This window comes from Arvicanthis niloticus, chromosome 16 (assembly GCF_011762505.2).
Source record: "Arvicanthis niloticus isolate mArvNil1 chromosome 16, mArvNil1.pat.X, whole genome shotgun sequence".
NCBI classification, from domain to species: domain Eukaryota; kingdom Metazoa; phylum Chordata; class Mammalia; order Rodentia; family Muridae; genus Arvicanthis; species Arvicanthis niloticus.
In genome coordinates this window covers 28,157,185-28,172,441 of record NC_047673.1, presented here as the reverse complement: position 1 = coordinate 28,172,441, position 15,257 = coordinate 28,157,185, and positions in this window count along the sequence as shown.

Here is a 15,257-nt window from a genome sequence, read left to right as displayed (position 1 = left end):
GAAGCAAACTTTATATAGGCTTCTAGTTACAGTGATCTAGAAAAGTACTTTTATATTATTCTTCTTGTCGTAACTTCTTCAGAGAATTAGTTCATCTTTATTCTGATAATCATTTGCTTCCTCTGACAATTAAGAAGGACTCCAAATAGAGTCACAGAATTGCAGAAAAATACATTGCTTAGCTTTCTTAAAACTGAAAACTGCTTAATCAAGACTATGAATGAAATAACTGGTCACCCTGGAGGCTGCTTGCTGATTGAATGAGCAGACAGCATGGTTTTCCTTACACCCACCTATACCACTAATGGATGAGCTAATTTTTCCCTCCCTAAAGTAATTGCACAGACCTTAATTTAAAATCACTTGCATTTACTTGGTTAGCTGTTCTCAAATGGGGCAAAGGTCTCGAACATTTGTTTATACTAGGGAGGTTTAAATTGTCAATTTGATGAAGAGAGCAAGAAACCTTCAGAGTAACTAATTAAAATTGGCCCCGTCCCTTCCTTTATTTATAGTGAACGCCTTATCTAGTAGGGTTTGCATGGAAGACAATGGTGTAGCAAGTTAGTCGTTATGATGCTCCATCTCTGGTCTTCATCCACAGCCCTTCTGTTTCCCTATCACCAGGAAATTCTAAACAAACTGTGAAAATATAAACAGGGAGCTTTACTAATCAGAGTGTTTAACTATCTGAGTATGCAAAATATAGTAGTACAAAATGTAATATTGGTAAACATGAATTCAATATTTTAAAGTATTGAATCTTGATGCAGTGACTTTTCTCAGTTTCTACACCCTATAGGAAACCTTACATGAAATATTAAATGTCAAAGTTAGTGATAATCATTGATCAAACTATCCAAATCAGTAAATTGAGTGTACAAATTGCTATTTTAATATTCTAAAGCTTGCAATGAATGATGTTCACATAATGAGCAGTATGACATATTTATGTAATATTCCTAATGGAAAAAGATTGGTGGCTAACATGAATGGATGAATGAATAAACATTGCCTGGTATCATCAAATGAATGAATGGATGTTGCTTGGCATCACTAATAAATGAATGGTTCCACAGATAGGGCTATCGAAGCTCACCCTAACTCCCCATTGAGAAAAACAAGGACAGTATTTCCATCAGCATCAGGAATACAAGGCTACAAATATTATTTAGTATGTTTTAATTGTTGTCAGAAAGTATGAAATTTATCAAGTACACACCATGTTAAAAATTTTAACATTTTTATTATCCTTAACGAAATAAACATTCTCTTTCTTTTTGCTATATTGAAAGATTTGTTATTCAATGTATGATCTATTCAATGTGCCTTTAAAAATTTTTAAGAACTCTTATTTTCAGGCATGATTAAATTAACTCTTTAGCATAGTATTAAAGCAACAGAGCTATGTATGAAGACGGTCTGATTTGACAAACTAAGAATAGTACCAGAGGAAACTTTTCTCCTGACTCATTTTCTTAAGAAGAAACTCTAACACCATCCCTTTATTGATTTCACAAAATTATGAGGTACAGAAACCCCAAACTATTTTTACTTGGTGACTTGGAAATATATTTTGCCCTAAATTCTAAGAATATATGAAGTTTTAAACATGGGAAAAGTGAAAAGGGCAGCTGTAAGAAAGTTCTGGCACCTAAGAGCAATGTTATCACACGAGATAAGGCTGCCTTGTCCCAGGGACAACTTGTCCTGGTTCGCATGGTTTGAAGTTATTCCAGACATTGTGCTGTTTCATTAAAGAACTTTTTACCCCTCTTGTCTAGTGATTCGGCTCTTACCTGTAAAACATTGCAGTATAGAACAGCAATTTGACAAACACTGGCCTTGATTTTACCAAAACCCAGACAGGACACACTCATTCTCCTGGTACTTCATGTAGTCATTCATCTCTCTTCATAAACATTCACTGGAATCAACATCAGAATCAGTGACAAGTTCTCACAATGACCTCACCAGACCCATTTGATGGTTATTTTAATTTTGAAGTTCTCTGTCTCTCTCTCTCTTTTCCTTCCTCCTTTCTTTTCTTCCTCTCTCTCCCTCCCTTCCTCTCTCTCCCCCTCTCCTTTCCTCCCACTCCTTTCTTCTTCTTCTTCTTCTTCTTCTTCTTCTTCTTCTTCTTCTTCTTCTTCTTCTTCTTCTTCTTCTTCTTCTTCTTCTTCTTCCTCTCTCTCTCTCTCTCTCTCTCTCTCTCTCTCTCTCTCTCTCTCTCTCTCTCTCTCTCTCTCTCTCCTGTGTTTTGTGGGGTGGAAGGAAATAAAAGCAAGTTCTTAAAAGTTTCTTGTCTAAAGGTTGCTGACTCTGGAACTGGGGTAAAATTTAACAAGTTCTTTTGGTTTCTTTATTTTGTTGTAAATTGCTGTTCAGAGCTGGAGAATTGCTTGAGCTGGCTTGTATTTTTGACTGTATATCTTACCCTGTCTTCCTCTTCTGCCACAAAGAGCCACTGAGCATGTGGGTTTTTTCCTTGTGTGTGATGTCAACAGTCATTGTCATTCTGTGCCATGTGTTTTAGTTTTAACTAAAATACAATTTATTCTGAAAATAATGGGTTCATTGAAGGCACATAGAGAAAAAATGGAAAATGAAATATGAGTGTTACTTTTTGGCTGGCAAGCACAATTACCAAATGGTATTGTTTTCCTTTCTTATACATAAGTATATTTTCTAGAAATTAAAATTATATGTAGTAAAAACTAAATGTGTCAAATTTCTGAGAAAACACACACTTGAATGATACTTCTATTCCCTTCTTCTGCCTCTTTACTGGCTGACTCATACCCAAAGGTCATACAATTGCCATGACTATATTAACATGTTCTTTTCAATAAAGATCATTGAGGATGACAACCGTATTTTCAGGAAAACAACCAGTCTGGATAATATTTCCTATCTAGCAATAGGTAGATCTAGAAGAGGTAACTTACATATTAAAAACCCTGGTATTTCTATTCGTTCCTGTACCATTTAATAGCTTTTATTTCAGAAACCAAATGGGCAGAATGTTTTACATCACAATTTTCCCAAATGAGAATTTAGACTCAAAGATATAAGATACCATCTGCTCATTGGAAAATGAACATGAGATTAGAAAAACCAGTAAAAATTACCATCACAAAAACTGTAACATATGGGGTGAACCTAGAGCTAGCCTATTGGTGGGCTGGCCGACCGTCAGCATTGCATCAGCATGGGTTAATACAACCACACCTACAACTTTATTATATGGAAATTCTGTAACTTCATGACGGCTTCATTTGGTTTGTCTCATATGACTGGAGAAAAGACTAATATTCATCTTCATTATGTTTTATTTATGTATTTTTTGGTGCAGAGGTATTGCATATGTCATAATACACATGTGGAGGTCAGGGAACAACTTGCCGGATTCAGTTTTCTCTTGGTCTCAATAGATTTTAGGAATTGAACTCAGGTTATGAGGTTTAGTAAACAGTACTTTTACTTGCTCAACCATCTGACCAGCCTTCAACACCCATTTTCTTTTCCTTCATTGAAAATAGATGTTTCTCATTCAATATGTTCTGATTATGGTTTCCCCTGGGTCTTCCCCTTTTCTCCTCCCATAGAATGCACTCTCTTTTTGTCTTTTGTTAGAAAACTAACAGGAACCCAGAAAATAATAATAAGATAAAATAGAAACAGATAAACTAAACAAACAGAAGAAAAGGCTAAAAAAAAGTGTGTGTGTGTGTGTGTGTGTGTGTGTGTGTATCCCCCAAATATATTCAGTTGTATAAACAACTAAGGGTTCAACTTTTCTCAGTAATTATAGCCATAGAACTTTTACAATTCATATTTAATTTATAATTTCATATTCAGTCTTCAAACTAAGGAAGTCTTAGTTTTCAAATTATATGACCAAGATCAAAAGAGAACAAAAACTATTACTTTTTCAAAAATTTAACTGATCCATATAATGAGAGTTGATTTAACAATATGTACCAAAAAGTAGTCTAGCATGAGGCTTCTAAATGTCTAGATGTCTATGTCTATTTGTGGATGTTTATAAAATGACTAATATTACATAATCAGATCAGCACATACACATGTAAACAAAAACATCAAATAGATTCAGCTAGTTGTATACACATACACACACGTATATAATACACACATACACACGTACAATAATGTTAATTTTAAAAGAAATACTAAATTTTGGAGGATGAAAAGAGTTGGAGAGGGTAGAATGAGGCCAGAGTGATGTGGATGCAGTGTTCATGTGTGATGCTCTCAAACTATTAAGATTTTAAAAACCCATATCTTACATATGCTAGTAAGTAAAGAAAGTGTTTTAAAGTAACAAATGTGCCACTATTATAGTGAGTTATCTAAAAAATAACATATCCACATGCACTTTGTTGATAAATTTATAGTTTGAAGTTAAACAAAGGGAATGATTTTATAATTTTATGTTTGCAGAGTTCATAAACATAACAGATGACTAAGCCAGTAGGTTACCCCAAAGGGGACATTAGGAATCATTTGTCAGTCCTCCTGAATCCTATTTTTCCAGGAAACTCTTCAAAGGAAATATTTGTTGGCTTGAGTAATTGTCCAGAGCCTGAACTTTGATCTAAGTGGTCCCTACAGAGATGGGTGGGGTCAATGACGTATACTCAGCTCAGCCTGCTCCACAACCAACCGGCTGTCCTGGACACAGGCTCTGATTTGCAGTAAGTGCTCCACACTACCCTCCCATAGTTGCGAGAGTAAGAGGGATGAAAATTTAGTCCCATTTTACTTTTAAATAATTCTGGGTTACTAATTTTTTTTTCTGTGCAAAATTCTTTAATTGTCAATAAGACATTCATGTCTGCATTCCACATCAAAGTGACTAAATTTTGCTGTGTCCTGCATCTCTTATTTTGTATATGATACATTTTCAAACTTTGCATGCAACAGTTAAAAACAAAAATAGATCAGAATGTGTCTACAGGTTTTATTTTAACTCAGTCTCGTGCAGCTAGGAATTGTATTTTAATTGGAAACCAGAAGAAGAATGAGATGCTAAATCTGAATTAAATTAAAAACCAAAAAATAATCTTCCTCCATTGTAAACACAGTCCAACTATCATGTTATCTTGTGTTATTGCCTGATCAAAGCCTTATTTGTTTGCTCAACCTGCAGTTCTATGCAAATACTCATTGTTCAATATTTATACATTTGTACATACACAATGTACAATACTACTGCATACAACACATTAAATTCACATATTAATATATGCTTAGATAAGCACATAATAAATAGTACATGTTTATTTTAATATGACATAAAGCATAAAACATACAGAGTCGCTGTTATTCTGGAAGATACAGACCAAAAATTTCAGTGACCCCTCAGACGTGCTTTTCACATGGTGGTATAATTTGTTAAAGAAGCCAAAACAAGAGTCTTATGAAAGACTGAGTGATTGACAGGATGATAAATGAGAGGAACTAAACAGGGCGTGTCTTCTGGAGACACTCTCATTTTAAGTCATTCTGCTTCCAATATTGTTTAAAATGTAACGACTGAATAAAAATTTGAGCTGCAGACCGCAAATATATCCTTCTTTAATTTTCCTTCTAAATTAATTTTAATGTTCTAATAAAGACCACAGGCATTTATATCAATAAATTTGCAATATTTGTTTACAATAGAACAAGTTATAACTATAAATAAATATCCAATGGAAGTCCCAAGGGACACAGGAGGATATGTACCTCCTCCAAATTTTCCGAGTCCTCCATGGCAGACATGGGGAACAATATGGCATGATAGTTCCATTCTTTCAAACAATTTGACATTGGAAAAAGAGAAAACTGTGTGTCTACATCACGGGGCTTCTAAGCTGAGTTCTGAATGCATCTTGTGATTCAAACCCCATGGTCACTTAACACTGCAGGACTGCTTATGACTGTAAAATACTTGCTGTTAGTATTTCTGTCTCCTCTTTAAACTTGCATGCTCTCTTTATTCAAGCATAAGAATTCCAGAAAATGATTCCCGCTGCTCCACTAACTTTCTGAAGAGTTAATGGTGTCTTTACCTTGACAGTATTAGCTACCTTAGAGTGGTCCCTGAAAGGCTAAACTAGAACAGAACTGGGTGGGGCAGTTGCATAGATTGTGTCTGGCCAGCATGAGGCTGAGCAAGGATAAACATGAGTCCTCAAGAGCTGGGCCAATAGTGGTCCCCTGTCTTTTCTTCAACACTACTCAATGTCATCTTCTTGTCAATTTAAGAAGACAGACTAATAAGGAAGTATGTGGACACGTTTGGGGGGGTCTGCTTTCTCTTCTATACAGAAGAATAACTTTTGGGCTTGACACAACCAACCAAAAGTTGGGAGAACATGAGATACTATTGACTTATTTCAATAACTTACTTATTTGATATTAACTTTGTATCATTGTCATCTCACTTTGGACATGAAATCCAAAGTAGATCATTAATTGTGCATTCATTTAAAGACATTTAATTCCAGGAGCCATTCAGCTTTTCCTAACAACTACTGATGATAAAAGTATGTATGAATATAAAGATTACATGTGCATAAGAAAGACTCATCTCTTTATTATGGTTTTTTTTTTTCTTCTGGATATATTTAGACATAAGGATTCCAAACTGTTAATGATCATGGATTTCTTCCTAGACTTACCATAAGCATATTCTTTTAACTTTACTTAACATTTGTGAGTTTAAACAAACAAAAATACTCACTGTTCTACTTAAAGATCTTTAAGATACTGCAATGGTGTACCACACAGGCAGATTTTGGCACAGTGTTAACAATACATATTTTCACAATTAGTGATCTCTCTTTGAGGGTATGTTTATGTTTGAATATGTATCTCCACTGGTTACCAGTGTATCTCTGACCTAGATTTCTTTAACCTGACAACAAAGACGTTCAACTGGTTCAGTGTGTGCATCTTACTTTTTTTCTTTAAGTGCTTCTTAAATGAATGCAAAAAATATCCCAAGCTTTTGGCATATAAGATAGCTCTAGCATTCATTTGACAATCATCCCATTTATGATCTGGCTATTCAATGTGACAAAAATAGAGAATTTGGGGACAATTTCTACTTATTCAAAATCTGAACAGAAAAAAATATCTTTAAAACTATTAGAAGCTGTTGTTTCTATATGTTAAAGTAATTTTTCCATAGTAGTCACTGAAGTCAAGATGATTCCATGAAATGGACATTCTAACTGAACTGTCAGGAGAATGTCACCTGATATCCACAACACTGCTGTTTTTCAAAAATAACATCCTTGTGATTTTACTAAGAAAAGAAATTAAGTTTCTAAATGTGCCTTTGTTTGGGAAAGAAAGGCAGGGGTCATCTGTTTTTCTTGCTGACCTTAATGCTTATGATTGTGACTGAACAGCAATGAACACAACCTCCCAGACACTGATAAACCATTCCACGGAGGTGTCTCAGATATGAATAGAAAGGCAGTATCTGAGGTCCAACCAACACATTTTCCTCACATTTGAAGGTTTTGTCTGAAGTATGTAAAATAGTGCACAAGGGGGCTGGCAAGACATCTTAGGGGAAGAGGGGACATGGGAGACGCCTGAGCACCTAGGTTTGATTCCTGGAACTTAGATGGTAGAAACAGAGAAGTCAAGTCACAAAGTGGTTCTCTGAGCACACTCATATCAGGGCACTTGTACACACATGAATGTACACACCTGTGAGCACACACACACACACAAAACACACATACACACACACAAAGTAAACTTTAAAATGTAAACAAATCTATAAGTTAGGGACTGAAAACCCAGTGCACTCAATCAGTAGTCAAACAAGAGAGGAACTTCCACATCAGCCAAGACGGACTGGAATGAATGTTAAAATGATCAACTTACATATGATTTGCACAAAATTTCAGAAGGGAAGCAACTTGAAACCAAAGGATGGCTTCCAAGTGTCTTGAAACCCCTTTGCAATAATTCCCATGTTACGGTTGTGTATTTTGAAGGTGCTTGGCATACTGATTTGACAAGACAGTAAGTAGAGACATAAAGCCAGTGAGTTTAGGAGGCAATGAAATGTAATGAAAGCTACAGGGACATGAGGGAAGATCTCTGCAGAAAACTGAAGAACTGAGGCAAAGCCAAGGAAGGAAGGGAAGGAGCAGATTAGGTGATGAAGCAGAGGACGAGTGAAGGTGGTGAAATGTTCGAAGCGAGGAATGAAGCGGCCTTTCAGAAGTGAGTCGAAGCACTGGCCTTGGAAGTAGCCGCTACTAAAAACACCTCTAAACTGAATGTGAGCTGAACGAGAAGGAGTAAACGGTTCCAGACAGAATCCAAAGCAGCCTGCATTTCACAGCTCCATGGGGTTTTCAGATTATATTCACTTTGACTTTCCTATCTGCTTTAATTTAGATTTCATCACCATTATCTATTGAGATTATCTTCACAACAGTATTTTCTTCTTATTCGAAGAATTTATTTTTTTATTCACTTTACATCCCAAACGCAGACCCCCCATCCCTCCTCTTATCCCAGTTCCATCCTTACAAGTCCCTCCCCTAATTGCCCACCCTTTCTCCTCAAAGACTAGGAAAGCACATTACCCCCACCCCCACCCCTTTTGGTACTATCCCACCTGGGACACCTAGTCCCAGCAGGACTAAGCACATCCTCTTCCACTGAGACCCAACCAAGCAGCCCAGTTAAGAGAAGGGGATCCAATGGCAGACAACAAAGACTGAGGCAGCCCCTACTCCAATTGTTAGGGAACCCACATGAAGACCAAGCTGCACATCTGCTACAGATGTATAGGGAAGCCTAGATCCTGCTCCTGCATGCCTTTTAGTTGGTGGTTCAGTCTCTGTGAGCCTCCGTGGGCCCAGGTTAGTTGACTCTGTGGGTCTTCGGCAGGATTTTCTCTTAATCGTTCAGCCTTTGTCGTGATATTTCAATCTTTTCCCAGTTTACAACCACACAACGGTGGTAGTCCTCACATGGAAGGCACTCTGAGGAATCTGCAGATTTAGTTTCCTAACTGCTTTGTCTTTTGTCAGTTTTGAGCCTAATAGCAAAATGCTGCCAATTAAAAACTAAATTGTGAGATTAAATTGTGTCCATAGCAACACTTATGAAAACAAAAGCTATTTGGTTAATCGTAATTGGATTCCAAATTCTCTGAAGCATGCAAAACATCGAAATATCGATAGGTTTAGAAACAAAACTCGAAAAAAAAAATTGTAAAAAATAAAGAGTAAAAACATTGAAGAAAAAAAAAAAAAAAACCCTGGGAAGGACTCAAGATCTATAAGGATGAATCACTGAACGTTCTCACATTTGAAGGAAAATATTGTTGAGAGTTTCCTGAAGTTTAGTACCTGGGAGACCTGAGGGTCTAGGTTAGTTGCCTCTTGTGTGCTTTCTGTGGAGTCCCAGGCCTCTTCAGGTCCTTTGACCCCAACTCTTCTGTACAACTCCCCATACTCCATCTAATACTTAGCTGTGAATCTCTGCATTTTTTCCATTGGCTGCTGGGTAGAACCTCTCCGAGGACGGTTATGCTGGGCTACACGTATAGCAGAGTATCATTAGTAGTAGTGTCAGGGGTGTGTTCTCGCTCATGAGATGGGTCTCAATTTGTGCCATTCGTTGGGCCATCCCCTCAGTCTCTGCTCTATTTTTGTCCCTACATATCTGGGGAGAGATGGTGAGGAAGGTAAGTAGGGGGGATGGAAGAGAGAGAACAGAAATCCGCAGGGGGGCACCATCTCTACGACATGCCAGAGACTCAGGATGGGGGAGGCCCTAGGGTGTCTATAGGGGTGAGTCTAGCTGAGACTCCTAGCAGTGGGGATATAGATCAGGAAGGAGCCACTTCCTGTAGCCAGGCAGGACTTCCAGTGTAGGGACAAGGACAGCAACTTGTTTATAAAACCTTTGACCAGAAATGTGTCCTGCCTACAAGATCTCAATAATATTTTCAAACAAGGATGCCCACTGTTGAAATTTGAAAAGAATATATCCACACAAAACAGAAAACCCTAGTAGCAAAATTGGCCCCTCCCCCCCCCCAAAAAAAACCACTACATATACAATTTGGAACTCTAAGTATAAGCAATTAGCTCTTTCTAATTTGAAAATTATTGCTCTTCACCACTCGTTTTGGAGAAGTCTTTAAGTTTTAAATAAGTATCTGTTAGAGAAAAGGGGATAAGCAATCTCATTTATACACATAAAGCTGCTCAGTCGGGGAGACAGTACAATGTTCCACATGTTACTAGGCGGAGGGAGAACACAAGTCACAAGACAAAAGTGTGCAGTTAGCCAAGCAACATGAAACAGTCTTCAGGATCACCAGAAGTACAACAAGGGCAAATTTAAGCATACTTCTATATATAATAGCTTCTCATGGGTTCTTCAGTAAAACAGCAGCTCAACTCAGGTGGGTATTGTTTGATGTCTGTGAGAGAGCACTTGCATTTCTCCTCAAAGTGCCAGTCTCAAAACGTCAGAAATATTTAATTTCCCAGAAAAAAATAAAGGTGGTGGTGGAGGGCCCGGTGTCCTTTATATTACAGTAGTAAATGGCTATTCAGTTCTTTCAAAGGATCTTGGATTTCATTATGGTGTTGTTGCTTAATTTAATTCGCATTTTACAAAATGATATATACATGTCTCTATTTTATTATAATAATGATCAGAGCATGTATAACCTTGCCCAGGCTAAGAATTAGTTAAGTTTGCTAAACTGCCAGCAGGCAGTTGTTTAGACAGATGAAGGGTCTCCTAATGAGGAATCTGAATCACGTGGTTAAAACGTAAAGAAAAGCTTGGCGAGAGCCAGCTCTGGTATTTGACTTCTTACTGTGCATCCATAATCGTTATCAGACTGTTTTCTGTTGAGTGGAAATGTTCCAGAACTGAGAAAAATAGCTTTACTTATAGCAATGTGAGGGCAATCCAACTCCATCCGTCACCGGTTCAACTTCTCTGGGGTAATTCAGCTGGTTAAACAGGTAAACCTATCCTTCTTCACTGTGTCCTCAAAAAACAAACAAACAAACAAACCAAAAAAAACCCAAAACAAACAAAAAAAACAAAAACAACAACAAAACAATCCCATGTGCTTCCTCAACAAAGTAAATGAACTTCTCTCAACTTAGAGCCAAAGAGTAGCCATGACCTCTCCCAACCCCCACATTCTACTCATCCAATAAATACCACTTAACCACCACCGAGTCCTAGATCTATGTCCCTAGTCTCTGTGAAAGCAGCTGCTGAGACCAAGTTGGCAGTAAATTCTGAATTGTCTTGAATTGAGCCAAAAGTTCAAGGTAAACGATATCAAGATCTTTACTTGAACTTTTTGTTCAATGCCCTTTCTGTCATTTTTATGGAAGAAACTTTAATTTAATTGCCGTGTTATCTAGCACAATTAATAACTTTGAATGTGCCATACTCTCATGCTCTGTCCATTGTAATGGGATGGATTTATACACAGTGGAAATAGGTTGGAGGGATATAGCTAGCGTAGTTCTCTGATGCCTCCGGAGCTTTCATCTTTCCTATTCCGCTGTTTCTGTAGGTCACAGCTACAGTGGAACACATGTATTCCCAGTGACACGAAGTTCTAAATAAGAGATCCTTTCTCATTCTCCAAGGCCTGCCTGGATTCTCTGTTGGAGAGAGAGAGAGAGAGAGAGAGAGAGAGAGAGAGAGAGAGAGAGAGAGAGAGAGAGAGAGAAACACAAGGGTTTAGGCCAAAGATAAGTTTTAAAACCAGAGCTCTTAAAGCCTGATGAAAAGTGGTGTAAAGGTCTGAGGATGCAGCTGATGGGCAAAGTGCTTGCTTAATAAGAATGATATCCTAGGTTTAATTCTCAGAGGGAGTCAGATCTACATAGTGAGACTCGAGGATTTGGGACTTGATATGAGATAAGAATAATGCTATTGATGCAGTTTCAATAGATCAATGTAGAATTGCCTAGGATACTTTGATAGAAGAGCATCCTGCTCCAGAGGAAGAGCAGGGGGGATGAAGGCAACAATCTGGACCTGACCCAAGTGTCTCAGCACAGTAGGTACAGTGGGGAAACGGAAAGGGAAGGAGGACTCTGTTAGTGAAGCGCTGAGAAAAACTTCAAATAGCATGACAAAGTTTGGTTGTCTAAGTGTTCTAACAGTTTAAAGTTTTCGTTTTTGCTTTCCAGATGAATAAAGGCAACTGATTAAAGAGTTGGCATTGTAGCAGCCCAGCCCGATTTAAAATATAAAAATAAATGTCACATCACTCTTCAAAGTCCAACTGTATTTGTGCTCCTCCAATGCTTGGTTTTATACTGGAGAACACACAATGCTTCATGTTCTATAAATTTCTTCAAACAAACAGAAAACCATACATGTATGCATGTCTTTCCCACATTTATCATCTTGTTCAGCTGAGGCTTGTTTGGAAAATGTGTGTGATATCCAAAAGCAAAGTTCCAGATGGAGAAGGTGGAAACAGACACATGTTCCAGCTGCTTTCAATCTTTCCTTCTTTTTGGCTGTAGTTAAAATGAAAGCCCAGCCTCTAAAAGATGACATCCTCAGCCCCTTCAGCTATGTGGGATTCATAGAATGACCACTCACAGACTTCTGTCCCTTCTAACACACATTTTATCTATACCTACAAATGTTTATAGTATAGTCCGGTGATTGCATGAATGAATGTGCATATGTACATGTGTGTTTGTGTGTCTGTATGTAGGTGTATATGTGTATATCCATATGTGTTTCTGTTTGTGTGTGTGTATGGTATGTCTGTGTGCATCTTAGTTGCTGTTCTATTGCTGTGAAGAGATACTATGATCAAGACTCATAAATGAAAGCATTTAATTGGGGGCTAGCTTATAGTGAGTCCATGACCATTTGGGGAGGGGGGACATGGAAGGAGACAGACTGACTTGGTGCTACAGCTGAGAGTAATATCTGATTCTTAAATGCAGAGTCCTCATCCTCTTCTCTTTCTTCTTAAATGCAGAGTCATCTCTCAGCCCCAGTCCTTGAATATATAAAACAAGCCTCCAAATTGGCTTTCAAGTATTGTCACTTCAAAACTGGGTTGTAATGCAGCTATAAATTGCATGCACTGAAATCACTTTTACTAAATGTGATCCTCTGGCCCAGGAAAATGGAACTGTAATAGCTACAAGAACAAACCTAACATGGACAAAGTTTGAAAGATGCTCAGACAGTTCCAGTGAAGAGCAATGCTAGACAGTTGGGCCCTAAGTATCTGTCTGTTACACTGACTTCACCAAAATGCAAAGCTGGGAATTTCACTCCTCTGCCTTGATTTCCTCCTTTTCTGACTTAAATTATGTTTCCCCAAAATTTGCATATCCAACTTCTGCCCCTTGGTTCCTCAAAATAAGACTGTATTTAGAGCTGAAATTTTTAGCAAAACAGAAGATGCCAAAAAATGCCAGGATGAGGGAAGTCCACTGAAAAGTATAAAAGAATTTGTCACATAGCCTCCAATGGTACCAACTGGCTGACCTCTCAACCTCAAAATCTTGGGTTTCAGAACTGTAACAAAGTTAATTTATATTGCTTAAAGCCACTAGTGTGTGGCACTTTGTCACAGTAATTTTAGGAAACTAATATATTCTCATAATGTAACATATTCGCAATGTAAGACGTGAGCTCATTAAGGTGGCCACTTTCTCATTCAAGCTATGACCATACATCTCTTCTTGTGCATTGTCCCTCTAGGATGTCATGGTGTACCTCGGGTGCCATCTTGTCTTGCCATTCCTTCTACATCTCTAACTCTATGTAGAATGTTTTATCTCTTTACTGACCATATTTTATTATACACACTTGTTTACATTTTTTTTGATAAGCTCCTCAATGTTGCTGGCATGCCTTAATTCCTAAATCCCTGTTTACTTACAAAATAATAGTTCCTCAATCATGTATATTTTTAATGAAAATGTAGGCATTTCATATAGAATACTGCACAATATGAGTGTATCATATAGAAGCTAAAATGGAGTTAGGCAGTACAAAAGCATTATTAGGAGAGAAAAAGATATAGAAAAAAAAGAAAGGACATAAGACTTCAATACAGAAATCTCTGGAAATAGAAACAGAAAGGAATGGGATAGGAAGACTGTGTCTGCACTTGCAAGAAAGTTTGGATACAACCAGTGAAGAGCCTTTGAATGAAGGTTGTACTGTGGAAGATGCCCACTTAGCACTTCAGTAGCCCTGACTCTACAGCCCAGTTAAGCTTCACTGAATCTACTTGCAACCAATAAAATTCCCTGTTTAAGAATCCTTCCACCCCAAAAAATCATGACTTCTTACTCAAATGCCAGTTCTTTATTCTGTGCTAGGTTGTCATTTATTTCTCTTGTCTTGAGTTGAGAAATTCTACTAAGATCCCGGTTTCAAGAGATTCTATAGATTAAAACCAAAAAAAAATGACTTCATATCAGTAAAATTCCCTTAAAGACTATGGACATGGGTTAGGAAATACATAGGAATGAAATACTAAGCTAGGCAAAATATTCCATTAAATGTCTATGTTGGTAGTATTAAGAATAACACATTCAGAGAGATACACAGACACAAGCACAAATCCATGTAGATGCATACACATACAGAGATACATACAGGAACACATGCACACTTTCATTTTAACATCTATTTTCTTCTAGCTGTTCTTCATTTTTAACAGAGCAAAGCAGTTTTAATATGTCATTAATAACCAAATCTCCTAGGCAAAATGCAGTCAGTATTTTTCTATAAGTCCTCCTTTTTCTAGGTGTCTGAAAATATTCTTTCTTTCAAAAGTGTTATAATTATTACTGGGCATAGTGTCACATGGCTGTGATTCCCAGCACTCAGGAGAAGAGGCAGGAGAATCATGAGTTCAAGGTCAGTCTGAGAGCTATAAGGCAAGTGTCTGTCCTTTTAAAATGGTGTTCTATTTGCATGTGATACTACTGTATAACCTTCTAGTCCTCCTTAAAATGTACAGTTTAAGTTGCATTAGGCAGAAATACTTCTCTTGCTAGGAAGAGGAAGTTGAAGAGAATGAAAATGAGAGGAGGAAGGAGAAGTGGGTAGAAATCAAATTACAAGAGTCATGTCTGTCATCACAGTTCAGACCTGAGACCTCATACTGCTCTGAGAAGTAGAGCTATGAATCTAAGACAGAAAACCAGGGAGATATGCATGGCAACCTCTAG